At 31.9% G+C, this 27,392-nt stretch overlaps 1 protein-coding gene across 1 annotated transcript in view; it reads left to right on the top strand.

The window, feature by feature from the left end:
* LOC126772734 (ras-related C3 botulinum toxin substrate 1) overlaps positions 1-27,392 on the top strand; it is a 231,044-nt gene that overhangs the window by 171,108 nt on the left and 32,544 nt on the right. The window lies entirely within an intron of this gene.

Here is a 27,392-nt window from a genome sequence, read left to right as displayed (position 1 = left end):
TTATATATTTGTCGCCTGTTGCGGGTTCACACTAGTCGATTTTAGACGATGAACTGCTAAATCGGAAGCGATCTCAAGAGAAATTTAATTAAACATAGATTCTATAACAGTTTGCCCTTTCAGTTTTTTGTTGAAAATACAAAGATTTTTAGGCAAAACACATTTTATTTCTATCAATATATATATAAAATGAAAGAAATTATCAGGCTTTAAAAGATTAGGATCATATGTTGCTTCAAAGTGTAGTTATTCCAAACTTATAACTGGGGTAAAAGAAATCCCGAGATATTTTTGACTTTTCGTTTGACTTATTCAATATCAATGTATTTTTACTGAAAACTACTTATTAAAAGTATTATAAGGCTATAATAATAATAGGTATGAAATTCAACTCAAAATTGTTATTCCAGAGACATTGTGCTCTAGTAAAATTAATTCTTCGAGTTCAAACATAAAGTTTAATTAATGCGAGAATGAATGGAGCATTATCCCCCGAGAATGATGCTATATTTTCTTCACAGAGCAATGGAATTTATTTAAAGTAATATTATGATCAAAAGTGGAATTTAAACTTATACTAATCTTGTCACAGATATTGTTTTAATGATCCACTTTATAAATACATTTGTTATTGACATAATCATTTTAAAATTATTGACATAAAAGCGAAACATCATGAAATTTTTCATTTAAATAATCTTCACTTCACAGTGTTTTTGTTATTATTTACAGTATTTTTTTCTATATTCTTATTTAAAAAATATATTTTGTGGAAAATAAATGAGCCAATGGGCCAGCTAATTTTAAGTCTACGCTCTATATATTCCAGGAGTATAAACAAGTATTATTTACATCATAGTTGCGCTGCCAACCATATAATCTAAGAATTCTGAGATGTTATACCCATGTATTTGTAATTCAACTGACTGACTCATACTTTCAAGTGGAACTGGCTTCACGAAAATAGGCTACTAAGTAAAATTTCAATGTAGAAAATAAGATTATAATTTGGATACCACTGAAAATGTTTTGTTTTTGCATTATTTTTATATTTAAGCAGAGAACAGATCACAGCGTAAGCAAAGTCTAAACACAGCTGTCGAACTTTTACTTTACATCGGCATTAAAACTCAGGTTACGAGCGTGTGTATGTACCATATACGAAGTATATTACACGCCATGTACAAAAATTGATACCGCATCTGGAGACATATTGCTTTCGCATAAAATATGGGACGTCGAAATTAAAGTGTATGTTTGCTTAGTCAGCATATTGAAATGTAACCCTTGGGACTCTATGTTCCAGATCTTGGGGGAAAACACGCCGATATGAATACGACGGAACCGGTGGAAAAACAATTTGACTGAGGTAAGATTTAGTACTTTGGTACGATAAAATGCAAATTCGAAACGTATGCTATATTTGTTTGAAATGAATATTTTAGACATGAGATTAAAAACATCGACAAGATCGTAACTGTTATGGCTTTCGTAAAAAAGAAAACCTTATTACTCATTTTTATTAATTTTTCGGTATTTGAATTCAGGTATTGAACAACCACAGCCATAATAAATAAATTATATCGTAATAAATAAGATACAGATTTTGATGGCTATAATATTTTATGATTAATGTATGTTTGCTTTATCTTAAAATAATTCGTGCAATCCGTTGTTTTCACTGCTATTCTATTTACTGTTGAATCGTCTATTCTTCTTCCAAAACAGAATGAATCAATATGAAATAGAATTCAGAATCTAACGTTATTTTTATTTGAAATGTTCGTAAAAGACAACTGAGATAAGATCATGTCACATTAAGGTAGACAAGGGGTTTGCGGCGACGTCGTAGTTAAACGTTACTCTGAAATGTTACACAAGGGACCACGAGATTTTATTTATCGATATTACTATTTTGCGTTTTACATACATATTGTATTATAAATGAAGATGCATGCATTTATATTTGATTTAATGCATGCCCATTTTTTAAATCCAAATTGTTTTTTTTAAATCGTATTTTAGCAGTTAACTGATAAATAGTGATTTTATTCTATTTTTTTAATTTATTGTTTTCGTAGATCTTATCGCAAAATTATATAACCAATGCTGAACAGTGTAACGTCACTAAGTAAATCAGAGAGAGCGTTTTTAACCTGCAGCCTTGCAAGATTAATAATACACGTAGAACTGTCTACAGGGCCAAAGGAGAAAATTGAAAATTTCAGTTCAATTTCGCGTTAAAACAACATAATGCGTCACTTCTGTTTTGTCTAATTTCACATAGATATTAACGAGACCGGTAAGCTACCTTTACCGGTTCCTTATTAGATTTATAAACGAGCTTCAATTAAGGTGGTCTATTCGCGATGGTGCGAGTAAATCTTGGGCTTGCTACGATTTAATTATCATTTGAGAAGTGGAAATGAACAGCGCCGTGTAAATGCTCCTAGATTATTTATGTAATTAAGCTTAATTTATTAGATCCTGCAAGAACAGAGCCCAGATTTTGCAACATTTTGTGGCATGCTTTAGCTTAAGAGGAAGCTAGATTAATGATGACATGATAGAGCACCGACTGCACTTTAGCTCCTGAATTTTTCGCTGGAATATAAAGCAGAGTGGAAGATGTAATGAAACCACACGTCAAGTGGGATTAGTTCGGAGATACGTAACTAAATCTCTATCGCTCCGAGTCCGTCAATCTGAGGAAATTGATGAGTCAGGCGATCGAGCGGGCTCGTATAAAGGCCTCGCGGGAGAACAATGCTCGTTCGCCTTTCATAGATCTTCCCCACGCAATTAAGTGGACCTTTTTGTTCGTCTCGCTCTCCGCTACTACATTATCGGTACACAATAGTCGCAATGATTTGCGAAAACATTTCCAAATTATTTTTTTGGTTCTTGAAATCGTTTTATCGCACGTATCTCTTAGCCGATTCCCTTTTTTTTATAAGGAAAGTGAATTTATTTTCTCGACTTTCGGTAATTTTGGAGATAATTATTTGTAACTTGAAGCGGTATTAAAGATAGTAGTATTAAATAACTAAATCAACGTCGATTCACTTATGGTAATTAAATTAATGAGATTATAGAGAATAATATACCGTATTAGCGGGGGCAATAAATGGTGGATTATGCGGGTCAAGACATTAAAATAATTTCTACATATATATTATATATATATCTTTAGAATAACTTTCATTCTATATGTGATGTCGGGTTTTAATACATTTTTTTTTGGATTTGTAAAATTTTGTGCTTGTAATAGGTATAGTATTTATGAAATATATACGTTATTAAATTCAATAGTCCAATATAGTAAAGTTTTTGTAAGAAAAAATGACTTTTATTAAATTACCCTAAAAACATAACGAATTTGAAAATATTTTTCAAGCCATCTTCACTTGAAGAACTACTTTCAAACGTTGCAAATAAATACTTCAGTTTTTACAGTTTTTCACTTACACTGCGCCACTAATCATGGGATCTTAAATGTTAGGTACTTTGTCGTAGTACTTTTTTTTGGTACTGTTTTTTGGTAGTACTGACGTTTGGTGACCGGTAACTTACAAGTATCTAACTAGAAAGTCTTATGCAAATTATTAGAGCTAATTCAACTGTGATGAACCTAGTTGGTATATAAATATATTATATACGCATAGATATTTCGAAATATCGCAAATTACTCAATTGGTTCTCGAGCTTCACTCTAACTTCCATATTTAACCATTTCTATACAGTGTTTTGTTTCATTAGTATCGCTTTTTTAGCTTTACGTATTCCTTGTCCTTTTAGTTAAATTTTAATATCCTATATATTCTTGCATCGAGAGTAATATAAATGCTTATAATACTTCCATGGGCGTCTGAATGCAACGTATTATAGGTATCTATTTATATATTAGTATGTATACATGTGTGAGTATGCTGTAGTTATTTATGCCACGTGAATCTTAATTTTTTAATGTATCAAGATATATACTTGATTTTTAGTTTGCCTGGTTGATATTACTTTGTAGCAATAATACTGCCTATTTAGTACAACTCGTTTAATATTGTACCTTTGTAACACAGTGTTTCTTTTATTTAATCTACAATAAAATATTTCATTATTATTATTACTAATGTAAATTACTAAAACCATTATACTAAAGAGTTTAAAGTACACTGTTTGCAAGTTTCAGAGGCAGTGTCAACATCCAAGGACGAAGAACAAACCATTGCACATAATTCAACTGAACTGAACTTAAGAGAAGATTATAAAAGAAATATTATGAAGAGAAGAAAGAATTAAAGAAAATATGACAGGCACATTCGTGATCTACCCTGTAGATCCGGGCTTTTGTAGCTTATAAATCATCAGAAGCTCGTCTCTACAGGTATCTCACGGCTGGAAGACCTCGCTACTTATATCATCATATATCAAAGAAGAACAACTGAAAATTAGTGAAAATACCAATTTTATCAATTTTAAAATATTGCAATTAGCGTCAAACTAAGTATTTATCACATTATAATGCCAGTCGAATATTTTTGTTTGTTAAATAAGTATAAGTGAAAATAATATAAATAACCTACTTTTACGCTGATTGCTTAAAATGTTAATAGCTAAATTGTATATAACTAACTAACGATTTGATTTATGATTTACTGACTATAATAATATCATAACAAGATTTGTACTGTGGTATGTATTTGTGTTGACAATGTTAATAATTTTAACAGTCATAAAAATATATAACAATTTTAGTAAATATGTATGTCTAGGGCTTAAAGATACGATTAATTGCGACTCATGATGGTTAAATATAACTAAAATAATACATGTCCTTCTTACAAGTATTTAAAAAAAATATACGAGTCTTATAATTGCTAATGTTTTATTCTAATGAAAACAGCGAGAACATGGGCGTAATATTTAACCTCATTTTCTCTCATTTTTTCTCCTCCAATCACATTTATGACACAAATAGCAGAGATAATAATAAGTTAAACTTTTCTCATCAAAAGACTCCTTATATGGGAGCGGAGTCCTGCCCGTACACGTAAGACACAGACAGGTCGTTTTAAACTTTGTAGAGGCCCTAGATAAGGCAAGTCTTTCGGCTTCTCTCATTTAAATCTTTTAACATCAATGCTTAATATCGGCTTTAATAATATGTCATACTTTATTGAAGCCAAAAAAAAAAATAAGTAAACCCGAATGTATTAAAAAAAGTAAAATAAGTTACAAACCTCTGTAAAAAAAGGGGAAGCATTAAATTAACTTCACGAGCCGCCGAGCCCAAAATAAGCTTAGCTTGAATACATAGATAATCCGGGATTAAAACACAAGCACACACAAAAGCTGGCAAACGCCCGAAAGGTTTATATAATATTTCTTACGAAGGGTATTTGTAACCAAGAGCAAGCGACGACAAATATGTACATAGATAAATACAATTGATGTAAACATATTTACTTTGATCACTTACTTCAATTATATAATATATAGCATAACGGAAATAAATTAAGGGATTATATGATAAGGTAATTTATAATGAGATTTTGTTTCTGTTAATGTGTTAAACTTATAAATATTTCAAATAAAAGTAACAATAATATCACTTCATGTTTGGTGATAGGTAATATATTAGGTCATTACATATGAAATTGGCGTTTTGTACGGGAGGAATATAATGAATTAATTAATCAAAGTATGCACCGTTATTATCTATGCAATTTTGCCAACTCATAAGTAGTTCATTGATCCCTTTACTAAAAAAACCATGGCGGCAAAAGTTGTCCAAATTCGCGATGTCGCAGACATTCCAATTGTAGCTCATGTAACTTAGTGGTTGTTTCTTGTGCAGTGTTTGGTCTTACGTTGTCGTGAAGCAGCAGTGGCCTAGAGCGATTTCACTAATCTCGGTTGTTTAGCAGCTAGTTCTTCTTTCATGGTTTGCAGTTGCTGACAATAGATATCTGCCGAAATCGTTTGGCCAGATTTTAGAAAGCTGTAGTGAACGACACCGGCGCTAGTCCACCAAACACTCACAAGTAACTTTTTCTGAATCAATTTTTGTTTAGGGCAGGATTTGGCTGTATAGTATCCACTTTTCATCACAAGTAATGATTCGATTTAAAATCCCTTCATTATTGTATCGGTTGAGCAAAGTAACACAGCAGTCGACGCGTGTTTGCAAGTTCGATTCCCTCAATTCATGAAGTACCCCTCGTTCAAGTTTTTTTACTTTCCCAATTTGCTTCAAGTGGATTAATACAGTTTTATCACTTACCCCGAAGCCTGCAGCTATCTCTGAAGTGCTTTGTGTTGGATCCGCTTCCACAATAGCCTTTAATTCTTCATTTTTCACTTTGGTCTCCGGTCGTCCACGGGGTTGGTTCTGAAGGTCGAAATGTCCAGAACGAAACCAAAAACGTACCGTGCTTTCTTTTGCGACACCAGCGCTGTAAACATTATTCGAGCTGGTGCTGCAGCACTGGTGCCATGGTAGAACTCGTACTCGTAAATATACCGATATTTCATGTTTTCCATTGTGCGGTAATAAGCAACGCCAAAGAAAAAAATAATGAGGAAAAAACAAATGAATGACTGTTTTCAAAACTCAAATGTACCAGCTAAATGAATTTATAAATTTAAATTTGGAATTATTAACCAAAGTGGAGATATTTCAGATCAAAGTGGTCAGTTCGACAAAACGCTAATTTCGTATGTAAGGACCTAATATATTATTTTCAAATAAATGATGATAATGTTGCAATATATTTTTGTTCCTATTTTAATAATATTACAATTGTATACGTTTGTACCTTTGTTTCTCGAGCACATTCATGTTGACTTGATTGCAAACTATAGAAGATAGGAGTCATTTATAATAATTATGTAGTCGAGGACATATGGTTCTTATTATTTTCGTAACAAATATTCTTAAACTCAGAAATGGTATTTATGATATTAACCAGATATACAAGTTTTATCAATATAAGGCGAGTATTGTCAATAAAAAATATTTAGATAAATAAATGCTTCGGTTGAATGTTTTGTGCCCTTTATGCATGAAATCATTATTCATCCGTCAAAATTGCTAGATGATCCTACTTTTCGCTACCACAGGCCAAATGTAGTGCTCGCAGGCTGATGGTATCAGGGACCACAGTTGCTTTAAGCTACGTCACTTTAGAATACAATATTGGAATTCTTCTCACAAAGATCAAAAGATAATGTATTTATATTTAAAAAGTATTGATAAAACATAATTCTAAAGAATAATATAACAGACTAATAAAGCGAAGTGTTATGGGATAATTTGCAAAAGCCCCAGAAAACATGTCACTTTCTCCTCCAATCATAGAGCTTTTAAGCTTCTTAGCATAAGAGCCGGGTTGGCTAATCCTCCTTGTCTTAAGGGTATGTATTATAGTTTCTGATAACGCCTTAATCTCTGTGCCGGTACCTGACTTGTCCGTTTCGTTACCACAGGTCCTTTTGATAGTAATTCGCCAATGAAATGAGTCGAGGGCCAGTGTTATCCGGGGGTTGCTCCTGCATATTAATGAAATAATATGAATTCCTAAATTCATAGCGTGTAGAGTTGTACTAGTGATGGTGGAGGTGATCTAATAATAAAAGAAATAACAGAAAGAAAAACAAACACCTTAAATGTAAACATAAAAATATTATAAATAACAAGTACCATAACAAATATTATAAGAAATTTATAGAAAACAAATATGCTTAGAGTATTTTATTAATACAAAAAAAAACATTCTTGCTATCGATTTGTAGAGTACCTATTTTGAATTTGAAATTTATAATTACTCAATTCTAGATTAAAAAATAAATTTTTATGTAATGTATTTTTTAATATATCAGAGCATGAAAATATTTTATATAAAAAAAGTATTTCGTAAAAACTTATTATCCAACTGTATGTCATACGATGCTGTAGTATCATTTCTCTATTGGATCAATTTAGATTTTATTGGACAAAAATTAAGTCAGATCTATAAGTAAGCGTGAAATGATACATTGTTCAATCGTTTATGTTAGCAAAAAAGTTCCAAATATAATATTCTTGTTCAAGCTGACAAACATAAAACGCTTTGAAAATTTACATAAATATTCATGCAATAAATCGGCTCAATGTATGAAACATTGTAATAGTTCGCATTATTCCTCAGAGTATATCATTTGTCGTACAATGTATACCAGAGGCTGAATAGGCGATACAGTTTATTGCCCATATATCGCCGAGTAAGCCCGTTAAGGCTTTCACGGGATTTATGACGGCGTATCGAACACATTTAATGTAGGATAGATGCACCGGAAATAAAAGCGTTGGTTACTTGGATACATTTCGACAAGTAACAAGAATTACTTACTTGACATTTTATGAGACGTGTTTCAAAGTCGAAATAAGCTTTAAATTGTATTCATTGAGTAAAAATGCAATAAATTTTGAATTTGGTCGCGTAATATATGTTGCATTATAAAGATTGGGGAAATTAGGCTTAGGCTAGTATGATTTTTCTTGTTTGTGGATTGTACTTGTGAGTCAATAATAGCTAAGATTTTTACGTACGTAACAGCCAGTGAATGTCCCACTGCTGGGCTAAGGGCTGCTCTCCCTTTTTGAGGAGAAGGTTTGGAGCTTATTCCACCACGCTGCTCAAATGCGGGTTAGTGAAATACACATGTGGCAGAATTTCAGTAAAATTAGACACATGCAGGTTTCCTCATGATGTTTTCCTTCAAGCACGAAATGAATTTATTACAAATTAAGCACAATAAAATTTAGTGGTGCTTGCCCGGGTTTGAACCCAAGATCATCGGTTAAGATTCACGCGTTCTTACTACTGGGTCATCTTGGCTGGTTTTCTAATATTATTTATTATTTTTTTATGGCTAAATAGTTAATATTACATTATCTAAATGGTACAAATATTATTATGCTAATAAATACCGTGCATATATACCGTGTTATAACCTGTGTAACTGTTTTATACAAAAAAAAAACTATTAATAATTTAAGAGAGTAATATCATGTTACTGTATAAATTTAGCATACTCTATTTAAATACTATACTTACTGAACTAATTTAATATCAATATTATTTATTTATTTATTTTATTTTTTATTTATGTACCAACAGAGTATACAGAAAATTATATAAATGAAAAATGTGTACAAAGGGATAATGAAATGAGTCGAGGGCCAGTGTTATCCGAGGGCCAGTGTTATTAGTGTAATTACAGGCACAAGGGACATAAAATCTTAGTTCCCAAGGTTGGTGGCGCATTGGATATGTAAGCGATGGTTGACATTTCTTACAATCCCAATGTCTAAGAGCGTTGGTGACCACTTACCATCAGGTGGCCCATATGCTCGTCCGCCTTCCTATTCTATAAAAAAAAAAAAAACTTATCTCTAACAAGAGATCTCTTCCAGAAACCCTGAATCTAGTGGAGATTATTTGTAATACATATTTATGGTGTAGGTACAATATCAATTAGTTTTATATTATAAAATTCAAGTAGACTTAACGATAAATGAATATATTACACACTAAATACAAATAAATATATTAATATATACCATTAGCTATAATATATATATACATTCAACTTACATAGATACAAAAAAATATATATACATACATATAAAATAAATTAAACTTAAGTGGAAAGAAAGTGTTGCTTAACTCTGATTTTAAACGATCTTAGTGTAACATTATTATGGAAAATATTATCTGGAAGAGAGTTCCATAGGCGAGCGGCAACAATGGAAAACGAGTTACCAAAGGAAGTAGTATTAAAAAATGGTACCTCAAGAGTTTTCGACGCCACACATGCGCGTACTGGTCTTTCACGAGCAGGACAAAACAGAAAACGCTCATGTAGGTAATCAGGGCTACCATGGTTTAATATATTAAAAAGAAGCGATAATATGTGCAAGCTCCGGCGAAGTCGGATAGGAAGCCACTTTAACTGACGTCGATATTGAGAAATGTGATCAAATTTGCGCAGACCGTAAATGAAACGAATGCACAAATTTTGAAGTCTATCTAGTTTGTCAAGTAGCTCTTCATTCGCATCAAGATAGCAAACATCAGCGTAGTCCAGGAAAGGAAGAAGAAGGGATTGTGCAAGTAAAATTTTTGTTTTGAAAGGAAGGAAATTCTGCAATCGTTTTAGAGAATGCAGAGAGAAATGGACACGTTTACTGACTTCGTTAACCATGGAGAGCTCTCCATGATAAATTGCAATCTATGACTAACCCCAGATTACTAGCTTGGTCACTATATGCAATTTTAGTTCCATCATAGACAATTGATGGTACAATGTCCCAATTAATCTTGCTACGTAACTGTCTGGTACCTATTATCAATGCCTTCGACTTCAAGGGATTAACAAGAACAGTTCTTAATTTTTACAAGATCATAATTGATATCATGTATGGTCGAACACAGATTTGATAAGGTGACGTGTCTATAAAGTTGTAAATTGTCTGCATAGAGATGGTAGTGAGAAGAAATAACTTTGGTAATTTCATTAATGAAGATTGAAAATAGAAGAGGAGAAAGTACGACGCCTTGCGGAACGCCAGCAGAGAGATCAGCCCAGTCCGAGGAAGCCTCATCAGACTTTACCATCTGCCGACGACCACGAAGATAAGATTGGAACCAATCAATCACAGGCTGAGAAAAGTTAAGTGAGCGAAGGATACCAAGCAATACATCAAAGTCGACTGAATTAAAGGCATTGCTAAAATCGAGCAAAATGAGAATAGTAAACTCACTTTTGTCCATAGCAAAGCGAATGTCTTCAGTGACTTTAAGCAGTGCGGTGGAAGTACTATGACCGGAACGGAAACCGGATTGATAAGGACTAAGGAGATGATTATGTGTTAGGAATTCTGACAGTTGCTTATGTACAACGTCTTCAAGGATTTTTGATAGGATAGGCAAAATAGAGATGGGACGAAAATGTGAAAATGAAGAGGGATTTGATATTTTAGGTAAAGGAATCACGTGTGCTAACTTCCAAACTGTTGGAAAGGTATTGGATTCAAGACATAAGACATAAAACAATGTATTGATACTGTCGATTAAAATGCCTTATTGTATATATTATACTCTCTTTGCTTTAGAAATTTGAAAATGATACACGAAAGTTTCATTTATTTATGACCTAGCAAAAACTATAAACTTTACAATGACGATTCATACTACATGACCTCATCATGGACAGGCTAGCCGAAAACCATTCAGACTTGTCTAGGAATCCAGAATTCCACTAAGATCAATTGACAACAAAAAGGAAAATAACTGACTTAAAACAAGTTGAAGATAAAACAAAAAATTGCAATTAATAATTTTGATTTTGAGGTCACCTCGAAATAAAAATATGCAGTCACATCAAACATGCACGGAGTAAAAGTCTGCGGAGACTACAAGACAACATTATATAAATATATATATATATATATATATATATATATATATATATATATATATATATAATTCTCAATGTATATGTATACATTTGCTTATGACTCGTTAAATTGCTTATAATTGTGATGAAAAGATAAATATAACCCATATAATACAGTGTATGTAATATAAATATTATGAGTGTGTTTTAATAAAATTTGTTGACACGGTGTATTCTTTTGAAACGAAAATTAAACATTTAATGTGATATACTTGCTTTTAAGAAAGAGATATAAATGCTTTGTTGGAATCATTTCAAAATTAAGTTCAATTTAAAAATATATTTAAATATATATTTTTAAAACAACTTTTTATTGAATGGTAGATTTAAATGAATAAAGTTTATTATACTCTACTGTAATTTCATCAGCACCAAAAGGGCGCAAAATGTTAATCTAATCATTTCAGCAGTACTGGTTTAAAATTAAGTTGCATTTGATCTAATCAATTAAAGTAACAGCCTATGAATGTTCCACTGGGCTCTTTTAGGAGAAGGTTTAGACCTTATTCAATCACTACTAAGATGTGAACCGTACTAAAAACTTGTAAAAAATCATGTGTACATTTAAATATTAAAAGTAAATTGTAAGTAGAACATTTGTTTTATTTATTACGTGTTCTTAAGAGAATATAAAGATACTATTCTTGTATTATATTATCGCCACTCATATGTTCTTAATAAAAAAAAACCCTGTATTATATTTGATATTGACACTGTAAACATTGAGAGTTGACTTTAAATTGCTTATAATTGTGATGAAAATCTATTGACAAATAAAATATTTTTAAACAAAATTCAACCCGATTAATGTAGTTGTAATCTTTCGCGATGTACATTATCTATTTTATATATAAAATATCGCAACAGTATTTAAGAGTCTTTAGTTGTTAAATGTCTAGTAAATAATTTATAAATAAATTAGTATGAAATATATATATTTATTAAATTATTTCTGATGCTTAATATGAATTCAAGTATTTTTACTTAGAACTTATAGGTGTATATGATTATAATATGTTTATGAAAGACAATTTTCCTAATATTTTTTTGTTTAATTTGCAAAATAAAATTTTATATCACCTTTTTGCTTTTACAATAAGCATTAGCTTTTAAAGATCTCAGTTTATTATTATTATAATTCAAGAATTACACTTAGATAATAATTGTCAAATATCATATTATATCAAATATAATAAGTCAAATCTACGTTTAATTTTTTTTAATATGTTTAAAAATACTACTCGGCAATAGATGGCGCTGGTGTGAACTTTATTGACGTAGTAATGTCCCAGCTGTGTCGCGGGTGTCTCTCAGTTAAACTGCTTTCTATTATAGTTTATAATACTAATAGATGGCGTTACTATTATTTTTAAAACAAAATTTACTTAAGGTCTTTTGCAATATCACTACTTAATGTAAGTATTTTCTTGAAATCGGATAATATTATTAAGGTAGTAGATAAACCTTTATTGCCTATTGTTCATGTGATGTTGTCTATACATCTCCTATCGTTTATTGCTGATCACAACCAGTTTCGAAGACCTTCATTTACGTATAGAAAACTATGACAAAATTATTTTCTGAGGAATCAAAAAGTTCACTGTACATTGGTTGCTCTAGATGAAATAAATCACCTGGCCCACAACGGCTCGCCCATTTTGAGTTGCTTATCGAACATTGATTAATAGCTTATGACAGAGTTATTTTTTAATAGTTACCTAAAACTGTCTAATCGGACCTACGTTGTTGTGAGAGGGGCGTAATGAGCCGATCTCTGATATTAGACTTTTAAACATTCATTTAAACGGTAAGTTCTTTGAACATAATTTTAAACTATTAAGTTTCGTACAGTAACAGCCTGTTAATGTCCCACTGCTGGGCTAAGACTTCCTCTCCATTTTGAGGAGAAGGTTTGGAGCTTATTCCACCACGCTGCTCCAATGCGGGCTGGTAGAATACACATGTGGCAGAGTTTCAATGAAATTAAACACATGCAGGCTTCCTCATGATGTTTTCCTTCACCGTCAAGCCCGAGATGAATTATAAACACAAATTAAGCACATGAATATTGAGTGATTCTTGCCCGGGTTTGAACCCACGATCATCGGTTAAGATTCACGCGTTCTTACCACTAGGCCATCTCGGCTTTTCTAGGTCATCTCAGCTTTTTTTTCATATATATATTTTCTTTTAATCCTGGCCACTTTATTTTAAGCGCCAATTAACTGACAACAAAGTTTTACATAACAGTTAAGGTAATAACTATTTTGGTAACAGCAGATTTTATATTTATTTTTCATTACACGAATGACAATATATTAGGTCACCCGTTTTAATTGTATTTAGTATAGTAGTTCAAATTACTAAAGTAATTATTATTTAAAATCTTTAATTTGAAGTAAATGTGTCTGCTATGCATCTAGTTTTCAATCTCACCCATTATATATTATTCTACTATTTGCACAAATGAAGGCCTAATTTTTTGCTAATTACAAAATAAAAGAAGATTCTAACGAAAACGCTCATTGAGTTTTTTTTTAGTTCAGAGTTTAAATTAAATAACGGTAAGCGACAAAAGAGTTTGATTATAAATAAAAGTTTCACTTATTTACGTAGACTCAATCAATAATGTCTATCGAATTGTCCCACGTTGTTAATTAGTCATCAGTCAGGATGGTTATTGATGTTCCTATTTAATCATCGAAGTGTGGTCCTATCAAATCTTTTAATTTATTAATTTTAATAAACACGATTGATTATACATATTACATTCGGTATTAACGATGCTTTGTATATTATTACAAAGTACTAAATTATACTAGAGTGATTATAAAATAATAAACTTGGAGGATAATGAATCAGAATTCTCTAATAAATATACATGCAATATTATGAGCGACTGTCAGGTTTTCCTACATGCACTGTGATGGCGCAGCATGGTGAAATAAGCTTCTAGACCTTCTGCCTACCAGGTGAGTAAGTTGTTACTACCACAACAAATAACATTAATATTGTAAATAGGACTCGTTTCGTTTTTTCGTTGTTATCCACTTCTTGTATTATATCTGTATAGTGTTTAAATAGCTCAAAAATAATGTGTTCTTCAGAATATAGATTAAAATAATTCGTGGGATATTCTTACTTTGATATCTTTTTGATTGGTGTGCATTTAAAGAGTAACTGAGCCAGTGCTACCATGCCTAAGAAGAATGACATCTGAAATTAAATGTTTGTTAGCGTAGCGATAATATAGTATAGTTATAAAAAGTAAATGAAACTCTCAAATGTCTTAATTAAAATAAAATACTTTCATTTAGAACTAAGAACAATTAAAAGAATATTACTAAACAATCTCATTCGTTGAGTCGAAACAAATCAAAACACAGAAACTTAATATCGAAAGACCCGAATTGTTATCTTATTCGATACAAAACAAAACAAAGCGCAGTCTTAATAACGACAACTCGGATGTTGGGTGAAAATTTGCAACATTTAAACTGTTCTGATTGATGTTCTTCATTTATCACTCCCCTCGTTTGCGCCTCGATCGTCCATATCAAACTTTTTAAATGGGTCACGGGGTCTTCCCTTGATTGCTACGAGTTGATTTTCGAGTAATTAAAATTTGAAAATCGATCGATCCCGCCCTTGTTTCTATCTGCATTTGAACTTTCTGCCAATACATCCAGTATTAAGTTACGTTCTTTTGAAATAAATAAGTACATGTCTTGTTACCTATATAGTTATTGTTTTTTTTCTTGTTAATTTATGAATACTTGAATCTGGCCCGATGATTGCGTGTTCAAACCCGGGCAAATATCACACAATTTTCACGCGCTTAATTTGTGTTAATAATTATTCATCTCGTGCTCGACGTTAAAGAAAAACATTGCGAGGAAACCAGCATGTGTCAGGTGAAAAATCTGCCACACGTGCAACCACCAATTTGCATTGAAGCAGCGCGGCGTAGTGGAAGAGCTCCAAACCGTCTCTTCATTAATATTACATTGGGCTATCACTTCACTTAACTTTAGATGAGCACAGGGGTTACTTGATGGTAAGTTTCACCTATAGATACTGGTATTGTAAGAAATATGTAAATAAGGCTCAGGCTCAGGCTAAGACTACTTTACATGATTACTTGCATTGGTGTCTATGTAATGGAAAAACTCATAATACACACAAGTATTTTTTACGTCTTGTAAATTATCACTGTATAGTTTTTTGTTTAAAATATCTTTTTTTCATAAGTTAGTAAAGAGGAAAGCTGACAATATCATAGTATGTGATTTGAGAGTTTATATATACTGTGATTAAATTCAAAACAGCTCATAACATTTTTAATGAGTTTCTTAATTTTTAAAACATTTAGGTTATCGAGCCAATAAATTCAAATTAAACAATTTTATTAATTATTTTAAATTTAGAATGATAAGTTTTTTTTTCAAAATATGTATGAATAGTATATAAATGTGTAACTCCGGAAATATTGTTTTAGACAAAATGTGGAAAAAAACTTTTGTTCCTAATTACGTTTTCGTAAAAATTGCCATACGTCATAATATTAAACAAACACGTCAGCTAAAGATGCTATCGAACGATGATTGGAACATGCGCCCCCGTAAACTTGGAGCTGATCGAGATGATAAATCAATCAAAAGTCTCGGTCGTGGGATACTTATTATAGTTGAGTTTGCTGGGTTTGATTGACAATACTTTGATACTTATTTATAATGATACTTCGAGAGTGATACGAGACTTATCTTAAATTGAAAACTTCCGGTTTTGGTAGTCAGCTGAATTAATACTCTCGCTTTATAAAGCCAGTGTAATTATAGGCACTGGGACTTAAGAACTTGTATTACATGGTTGGCGATGTTTTTTAATTTTATAAATGGAAGGCGAATAATTAGAGCATGTAAGATGCATACCACTACCCATGCGCCGCTTTATATGGGAACTATGATGTTATGTTCATTGAGTGTAATTCATTTGACCGCCCTTAAAACCGAAACAAAGTAGTACGAAGTATTGCTTGTTATGGTTAGAATAACTAATAAATGCGTGACCTATCTTTTTTTTTTATAGAATAGGAAGGCGGACGAGCATATGAGCCACCTGATGGTAAGTGGTCACCAACGCTCTTAGACATTGGCATTGTAAGAAATGTCAACCATCGCTTACATATCCAATGCGCCACCAACCTTGGGAACTAAGATTTTATGTCCCTTGTGCCTGTAATTACACTGGCTCACTCACCCTTTAAACCGGAACACAACAATATCAAGTATTGCTGTTTTGCGGTAGAATATCTGATGAGTGGGTGGTACCTACCCAGACGAGCTTGCACAAAGCCCTACCACCAGTAAAAATCTAGAGGAATTCCACTATTAAACATGTAAATGGAAGCGATGCCAAGCAACGCATTTGCTTTTCAAACTAATAATAAAAGAAGAAATCGGTTAATAATAAATAAAATCGGTTAAAAATAAAAAAATAATAAAGAAGTCGGTTAAAACTTATAAAAACTTAAATATTTTAAATAAATGTATTTGTTTTTGATATTATTATTATTATATATGTGTAGGTACTTACTTGTACCAACGACAGGACTAAACATTATCTCATCGAATATTGATCACTTTTATCGACTTGTTATGAGCCGCGGCTAGCTCTCCTGTATTTTTCTGAGAAGAATAACTTATCCTGGGACATTTTTCACACACGGCCATCTGATCCCAAATCAAGCTTGTACATAGCTTGTACTATGGAAACCAGACAACTGATATACTACATATACTATTTTTCTTTTGTAAATACATACTTATACAGATAATTACATCCAGACTCAGGACAAACAGACATGTTCATGCACACAAATATCTGTCCTGGGTGGGAATCGAACCAACAACCTTCGGCGTGAGAGGCAAGCATCCACCAACCACGCTAACCGGCTCGTCAAAACAATAACTTATGTATCTCTTCTATAAAGTATCCATTCAAAAATGGCGTCAGATGGTTTCGCTATTGCTTCGTGCGATAAGTATAAACCTACGAACCAACGAACAAACCTTTGAATACAATATTAGGAATAGAGAGAGTAGGGTTTTAGGAAATATAGGAGTTTCCTATTTCATTTCAATTTCCAAAGATATCCGGAACATATTTTTTGTTGAAAAATGTTCAGTAAAAAGAAAAATAGAATAGACCGTAGTACCATAAAAGCGTATTCAGCTTGTGCCCTACTGACTGCCACTGATATCATTAATTTTGATTTTTTTACTTAAATCTGTCTTTACAAACCTGTGCCAGTTGACATTTATGCTGTAACGAGTACTGTTAGCAAAAGAATTGAAATTCTTATGAAAACTAATATTTGAAAGTATTTAAATAAATTTACAAATTTTAATTAGGTAAGTATTGTTTATAGTAAATAACAAAGTTGCGTGGCTACATGAGATAAGGCTCCTAGATTTGTTGTAGTTGCATGCAGTTTTAACAATCATGTGGCGACATTTCGTGAAAAGTTTTGGTATATAATAATATAATAAGTATTTTATAAGTATTATATATACATTGACACTTTTTAATAAAGGTTTAATTTAAACGTCAATATATAACCATTGTCCAGAGGGTGGATCTACCAGTTATCTGTCCGATAGCTGGTTGGAATCACTACGGGTACGCGACCCCGGACTGCTCTAGCTACTAGTGTCACATTCCTGTATCTTCCGTGATCACAGTATCCTCCCCCCTCTCCTTGATACGTTGTTTCCCAAAATTATCCTAGCGTCACGCCAAAGAAGAAGGAAAACTAATATTAAACCCGGAGCGGTGCCTCCGTTTAGGCGTAAGCCAGTCACCTGCGGCCAAACCAGCACCACACGTATTGACTCGTCATTCCTGCGGATCCTGCTGGGGAGGAGGAGAGGGTGGCATGGGTACTGGGCAAGCCCGTGTTGCCATAAAGTCGCCTGCCCAGGCGTAGCAGCATCCACGGAGAGGACACTTCGCTCACCTGTCTTGCAGGTGGAAAACAACACGGAGAGTGGCTTGCTTAAATCATCTGACAAAGATGCAGAGGCCTTTAAGAGATATAACAACATACTTCGTTTAAGTAAATTAAGTCGTATGAAACTTTTCATTCGATTTACTTGAATATTTATTTCGTTCATTTTGTCATGACACATAAGCGAATATAATGTAAAATTGTTTAATCCTATTTATTCAACAATTATTTATAAAATAACAAAGTAATGAATAATCCTTTACAGTCTCAGCCATATCTCATGCCATTTTACATTTAAATATTCAAGGATGACTTCATCTAACACAAGTACTTTTAATGGTATTGATTGATTGAAATGTTGTAAGAATTGAAATAAAATGAATTGTGTCCGTATCATAATTTATTATCTATGTTTTACATAAAAGGTCGTTTCCTTATGGTGTAAAATATAAGGAATAAAGTCTATTAATTAAAGCCAAGTGTTCGTTATTCGATACGAGACTTACTGGTCCAGTACCATGGATTTCAATAATGCAAAAAATAAAAAAACGTCCTATGACATTCAGATTTAGGGTAATGTAGACTGCCTCGTTGGCCGCAGCCTTATGTCAAGCTACTAGACCAACCCTGAGGTCCTGGGTTCAATTCCCAGGTCCACGAAAATTCTCAGTAGCAGCCCGGGGTCTGAAAGTTGGAAGTGTGTACACTCTTGTGCCGCGGAAAGCACTTAGAGAGTGCACCTGTGTTTGCGCACTATAATATCTCCTGCGTAGTTGACTAATCTCTCTTGAGATTGGCCGCCCTCGCTGAAATCGGTCTGGAGGACATTATTAATGTAGTCGATACTAAGAAGTTCTTTGTGCTGCAGAAGAAAGCTATTCGCGCAATATATAGCCTGTGCTTCACAGTATGTCTTTGACAATGTCATGTATGTTCGTAAAAAAAGTATAGAAATGGTGGCTACTATTATAGTACTAATACAATTTCTAGATAATATTAGGAATTAGCATTAGCTTAGTTACGAATGCCACCCGACGCAGGGTAAGTAATTATTTTGTGGGACAATGTAACTATACGAATATACGAATAAAATAGAAAATATAAATAAAAAAATTGCCTGTAAATGACCCAGAGCTGCGCTAAAACCGCCTTCTATTTGGATTTGCCGCTAAGATAAAAGATGCGATTAATAATAGTAACAAAATTCACATGAAAATGTAACCAGGATTTTTGATTGGTTAAGATTTATTTTAAACAATAGGACTTCTCAGCACTTAATTGAACTGGAAAATTAAATCCTTGGTTTGGTTCTTCATATAAAGTGGCTGGCATCAAGGAACATTTGACGATAGATGGGGTGCTAGTTATACTAGAAATCTTACCAATATGAAGATTATATACTATTTATTATATTATGCTGTTCCAATAGAATACGTTATCTCGCTTATAATTTATACTCTAGGGCTCGAATGTTCAATATTTATTTAATAAACTGACTGCAAGTACGTCGAGTCAGTAAAAATCATATATTTTTTTATTTTGTTGCAGTGTAAATGATGAGCCAGGCACAACGGACATGGCATTTAGTATTTTGGGTTGATATTTCTTACAGTGTCTATGTGTGGGTGAGGGGTATAGATCAGAACTTTCATTGGTTTAACTGTTCAGAAAAATAAAATAAATTTTTGAAAAAATAAATAAATGGTCATTTAAACAACTTGAGAGATATTTAAATTTTTTTAATTATGTAATTTAAAATAGACAGCTTAGCATAATGGCTACCTGATGGTAAGTGGTCATTACCGCCCATAACAATTGGCAGCTTAAAAATTTTAACTATCCTAAGCTAAAATGTTTTGCTCCTAGTGCCTCTTGTTACACTGGCTTACTCAACCTACATACCGGATCACAACAACCAATAGAATATGTGAATAGTGGGTGGTACCTACCCAGACAAGCTTGCATAAATCCGTACATAAATACATAAAAAACATATCACCAAAAATATGTATCCATCTTGCTATAATATAAAATATATGTACATGCCAGCTGTACTACTGTAATAATTACCCATTCTTAAGTTTCGTGCAATGTCGCGTCTGTATCGAAAAACTTTTAATTTAGCCAAGTCGCTATTGTAAGAGTTTAAAAAGCTTCAAGTATTGTATGCATTTAACAAGGAGCCGCGCGACAGTTATTAATGGATTTTCTACTATTTTTCTCAGCGAAGGATCGGGTAGGTATCTACCGGTCTTTGTTCGTAAGTGTCGCTCTTAAGAAACTCAGAATTATACTTCCAATGATAAAATTAATTTGATCCTGAAATAAATTTCGTTTTTAAAATATTTTGCTATAATTTTGTTTCAATTTAATATCTTTCGGAAATTCCTACGAATCGAATATAAAAACGAACTTCACAACTCCTTATACTAACTATTTCTTAAATAGAATTTTTCCATTTATTTTCATGTGTAGTCAACGAATTTATATAGTTTTGTTTGTAATATATTTACTACGAATAAAATATTTTATTATATATTAGCGGCGATTACGAAATACTATTATAAAAAAGGCAACCCCAAACACAGTCAAAAATTAAATTCCTTACAAAATTAAAATCGGCATCTACAAAGATGCGCGCCCATTTCTCAATTATTTTCCAAATTTCAATCATTGTCTACGATTGCAACGAAGCGGTATTTTTCGAAATCCTCAGAACGTTTGAGGATCATTTGTCATTGTGGAGCCCCGTGCAGAGCGCCGCTTTTTGCGACCGCTTTGCTGCACTCGGGAATCTGGATCGTCTTTTGCATCTAAAAATGAACTGTTTAAAGCTGAAAAGAGAAATGTATTAAGTTATACGATAAATAAAATAAGTTAATAGTTACATTAAACATCATATGTATTTAAATATCATCGATGTATTACAGTTGGTTAGTGTTCGTTGTAGCTACGACTATTATTCTAAAGTTTCGCATATATTTCAATTTGCAAATTAATACGCTTAAATCATATTTTAAAATCCTTATTAAATGAGGCATATAATCTAACAATCGTGGAATATTTGTCGACTTTTAGGCAAGATATATATTTGTACCTAATTGTATTTTAATAACAAATTTTAATTTAATAACGTTATTAAAGTGATTGAAACGAGTAACTATTGAATTTCTTATTGATTTTTCATGGTAATCACCATGAACCGAACCGAAAGGACATGTTATATAATGATTCAAAAATGTTTTTAATAGCAAGAACAAAATTTATTTTAATTTTGAGTATGTTATTTTGTTTCAATAGTTCGAAAGGGTACTGTGATGTGAAAGCAGCAGCTTCAACCCTGACTCCCATTAAGCTTGTTCCGTTTAAGATATTTTCTTTTGGAACAATTTTAATTCTTAATGCGAGAGAAGGGTAGTTGATAAAAAATCCCTGTTGTCCAACCAACATCGACAAAAGGTGCGCTTAATACAGCCCAAACCGAATAGTATATTTCAATTCGAATAAATTTGTCTCTCGTATCCATGACTTACCAATTTAGCATAAACATTAAACATTGTTCCTATATTTATTGAAAATAACAAACGTCTCTATTTGATAACCGTTTACAACGGTATGAAATGTACCATCTTATAAATTACGAATAACTTATTTTACAATAATAAATAAATTCAGCTCCACCGAGCGAAGTTCTTTCTAATCGGACCATTGTTATAGCTACCGTTCAGTTTCCGAGCCCTTGGGACCGATCTATCAAACGCCTCAGTCCGAATTATGTTTTTGAACGCTCCCTACAGAAGTTCCGCACTTCGTTATTTGGAAAGCGATTGTTTCGTAATACGATGTTCGAAGACGTCAAAATATTTACGGTGATGCGGTGCGATTTTCCGCGCAATCGATCAGTTTGTTTGTCAGTAGCTAGAAAGTAAGATCTTATAGCAGAAGCGTGAAATTGAAGTTGATTCATGAATGTTGTAACAGTCACCGTAAGATTGATATGAACAAGTGTAGAAAGTATGCGCATGATATACGCAACCGAATAGTTTACCCACCTCTTAAGTATAGCTTAGTTGTGAAGTTAATGTCTTCGTCATTTGGTCTACTTTTAAATTTAGTAAGATTTTTTTACATGTTCATATTTCTTTATTGTCACAAGATACAATACTTAGAAATTTACTTTCAATCTAAGCATCGCTTTGTTTGGATGTAAAAAAAAAAGTTGAATCGAGTTTCGAATCGATATGTCTAATTTATTATATTGTGATGAATTACTAAATAAAATATATTTGGCGTATGATTCCCTTCATTTATAATTATTATTGTGGGCGGTGACTAGTCTATGCTAAGAATAATTTCTTACTTCGCAACTTTTCATAAGCTTTTTTTAGAAGTCAATATTCTGTGAAAAATGAAAATCAAAATATAGTGCCATAAATATAAATATAAATAGTGTAAAAGTTTTGTAAGGAATCTACTTTTTATAATGGCATATATTTTAAGAAATATGGATATTTACTTTATATAAATAAGTAAACAATTACGTAAAAACAATGTAATGTAATTACATAATTAAAACACTAAATATAATGTTATAAATATCACTGAATGACAGCTAGTCTTCTGTTTGCGTATATAACAAAGATTATATCTCAGTCATAACTCCATGTATCTAAATCCGACAAGCACAAAAAATGCTACACTCCTTACTCCCAGAGGGATTATTCGCGGGATGGAGCGCAAAGAGTGACTGGGGTGGCAGATAAAAGCAATATTTATACGCAGTCGAAAGCGTTCGCCGACACTACAGAGGATAAATTATGCATTGAAATGTAAATTTTCGCACCCTCATCGCGTTAGATGATAAGTAAGCACATTACTTTCAGTTGCAGTCCTTATTATATACGAATTTATATATTTATTTGTTTAATTTGAGCCGTAATTTATAAAATATTATAGTATTTATAATTATATTAAAATATCATTTCATTAAATTTATAAAATAATTTATTAAATTTATCAATTCATTTATGGCTTTTACTATATGTATTTTTATAGTGACTTTCGCTTAAATTACAATTAACATTTAGCGAATAAGTATTTAAAGCCAGTACATAATTTCATGGATGTAATATTAAATATACCTATGCCTGTAAATAAATAATGTAATGAAAATTTATTATTTTCTATTGATAGAAACCGACCACCCAGTCCTTGGAATCCCAGGAAATCGCGTCCGATATCCAGCGTAAGGGCGCAAGAGGAAAAAAATTGAGCCACGACGCCAGCGACGCTGCACTGTCGCGACTGCTTGTGATTAATGAAACTTCTACTTATTGAAGTGGAAACGACCGTATTTTCAAGAGTAAATTCAACCATTTTCAACCTTAATCACCTACATATACATGCGTAATTTGTACAATAGCTTGAAAATAATAAGGCTCATAGTGTTAATTCTTGTCAAGAATACCAAACGTTTCCCCTCAACAGCAACGCTGTAACATTTGACGTTTTTGTGCGACATACGTATGTATGAAATGGCAAAATATGGGATTATTAGCTTTAGCAATTTGTTTTCTAATAATACCATATATTTCGGTTCAATCGTAGGTATCTCATAAGCAATACAAACAAACATAAATATTATTTGATGTTAAAATGAGTTATATTTAATTATATGTATTATTTCATGCAGCATTATTTCATGAGAATACAAATCCTATTTAAAAGAAACTTCGTGGAAGGTTTTCTGTGATCTTCATATAAGTTACCTCACAGTTAATATTATCAAATTATAAAGTTTGTCCAAATTTAAGCTCAATCAAAATCGAAAAAAAACAAAATTGCCTGAAATGGTTTTAATAAATCGAAACAAATATATTTGATAACAAAAAAACATACGATTAAAATAAGAAAATACTATGGAAATTTACATACGTATTAATATATTTTAGAACTAAGATTAAAATTAAAACACCTACACACAGCTACACACTACAAATTTATAGAAAAAACACGTCGTCCTGTGGCATTGTACCCAAGACGCTGGCAGTATTGTTCTCTCTCTGCTCTGCTAGACTCAGCCTTTAGGCTAAATAAGCCCAAGCCTCTTGGGTCACCAGAAGTGTGGACCAGTTTCTTCGAAATATTATATTAGTTTTAATTATTAAATCCATTGTAAATTCTGTGGTGATGTTTCATAATATTTAAAAATAACAAATCATTACAAAAACGAAAAACTTGGTTTAACTCTGTATTTATTTATTCCAATAATATGGTATATAATAAGGACAAGGAATATTTCAATTTCTCTATATTATATTTTTATTTTTTATGAGTAAGGGTATATATGCATTTGATATCATTTACATTATTAAAGTGGTCTTATATTTTTTTTATTACTTATAATCGAATTGTATATATACATAATCGCAGCATTCATATTTTTAATTTGATGCTGAGCATTGTTTATCTCTGAGGTACGAAATGCAGACTGGTGTCAAAAAGTAATAATAACTTTAGCAAAAACCATCAATATTTCAACGTTAAAACTTTGATTAGCCATCGAAAGTTATTAGAGTGGCGCGACGCCCCCTGATATTCCCTGGTGACGTCATTCAAGGAGAATAGGGGAAAGGGGAAGCGAAGTTCGCTGTCAGGCATTTGATGTGCGACGACATTTCGCGTCAGAAACTTGTGTGAAGTTTCGAACAATGACTTTGGTTCGATAGCGATATTCGAATATACCTAACAGAAATATATGGATGTTCTCACTCATATTTTAAATTCTAAAAAAGTGTAACTTTATTAAATTACTGCGTGAATATTTTTGATGGATATTAATATGTTTAATTGTAATCATATTTTGTTTATCATGTTCAAAGCTAAAAAAAATCTTGGATTTATTGAAATTTGAATACTATAAATAGCATTGCTATTGCTGCGATGATTTTAATAAAATTAAAAATAAATATGCATATCTCAAATTTAGTACCTACATTATAGATACTAAATTTGTACTCGTATTTTGAAAAAGTAAAACTTTGTAAAATTATAAATTCCTTATAACCCACAATTTTTAAGCAAGTTAACATACCTAATGCAAACCGTCTGTTTTTTTTTTAATTTCATGTATTCGTTTTGGGTGATACGAATATATAATTGGAAACGTATACCCAATTCAGGGGCTTAACCCAGCCCTCGACGTTGGAGGGGCGAATGCAAAAAATGTCGGCACATCTCGCTACAAAGATAGAAAATATAGCCCGCCATTACAGAAAATTGCTCAATGCCTTACCTAAAAAAATATGAGATTTCAAACCTTAAATCAAATTAGAATTTACATCGAAATAGTTTTTTTTTTTTTAAATCCTCAAACTTAAACATTTTTGCTTTTAAATGTCGCGCTGAAAATTCCGAGTAAATTAATCTAAGTCTCCATATCCAGAGCAAAACAAGAAACAAATAATACGATCAAAGTCAGCTAAATAGGTTTTTCTTCGATCATACTTAAAACATAAAACGTCTTTTATCCTTTAAAATTTGTAATGTATTCACAATCTTAACGCGTTCGCTTAAAGCTTACAATAGTGAAACCAGATTGTTGAAATTTCAAAGTTTGATTAAGGGTCTGTCGTATTGTTCATTAAACTTGGATTAAGTTGGCGTTGGATAGAACGAGGCGCTATCCAGTTAGCGTCGAGAGAAAAACAAAAGTATGGCAACGTTCTCAACTTCAGATAGAAAGTTTGTGTCAAGACTTTCTATACAGACTTGGAATAAGTAATTGTTTTAACAAAAATTTAAGAGATAATTGAATGTGTGATAAAAAATTAATACATTAAAATGTTTCTGCTTTTAATTATAGTTTTGTTCGTTCAGATATATTTTAGTATATTTGGGTTATTTTTAGGCCGACTGACACATGACAGGGCTGACAGTTGCTATTATTATCCTACACGTTGTCAGTTATTTCTCTCTTATCGAAAACAATATGAAGATAAATCAATGTACATTTCGTTCTTTTATCTAAGTAAGAATAATATTTTGAAAATGCATGCATTTTATAAGTTACTCAAAAAAAGGTAAGTGTATAGTTTTTTTCAATATTAATTACTCTGCCGAATATTAAGAAAACAATTAAATAGCATAATAATCTTGTTGTGCTTGAATTAAAACCGCGTACTTTGGTCAAAATCTTGGCTCAAATCATTTCTAAATTGGATCAAATTAGACAAAAACGTTTAATAATCACAAACAATTGATTTAATCACAAGTTTGTTACAAATCTACGTATCTAAATCACATCATACGAACGCTGACCAGCTTCTAAAGGTGCCGTCCCGATCAAACAACCATTGAACGGGTGTTCCCACCTTTTGTTGGGAGCCGTCATGATTCAGCAGTTTTGCGACCGTGATACTACCATTGTTATCATCTAATTCAATAAAATCACCGGACATTTTTGTTTATTTTTCGGCTTCCTTGTCGGTGCTTAGTGCTGTATTACCGGCGTGAGCACATGATACGTTTGTAGGTAATGCTTTGTTTTTATTAGACGATTAGCTTAGTTGTTATAGGACTTGTTGGGTGATAATCTTTATATATGTGGAATTTTTGTAAAATGTTTTTTCGTCTTTAATCAAAATTTCAATACACGTCAATCTGCGTAGATACCTATTAAATTAAAATATTTAAAAAAAAAACCATTCGTATTCTCATCAATTACAATAAGTATTAAGGTTTGATAATTAATAATGAAAAATTATTGTTATCAATAACATAAAAAAATTAAGGTCTTAATTGTTATGTGATGATCTTAATCAATGCAAATTACCGTATACATCACACGCTAGTTACCTTTACTTACATTCCGTTATTTTTTTAC

This window comes from Nymphalis io, chromosome 13 (assembly GCF_905147045.1).
Source record: "Nymphalis io chromosome 13, ilAglIoxx1.1, whole genome shotgun sequence".
Classification (NCBI taxonomy): domain Eukaryota; kingdom Metazoa; phylum Arthropoda; class Insecta; order Lepidoptera; family Nymphalidae; genus Nymphalis; species Nymphalis io.
The sequence above is the reverse complement of the archived record's forward strand: the minus strand, read 5'-3'. Positions and strand labels throughout refer to the sequence as shown.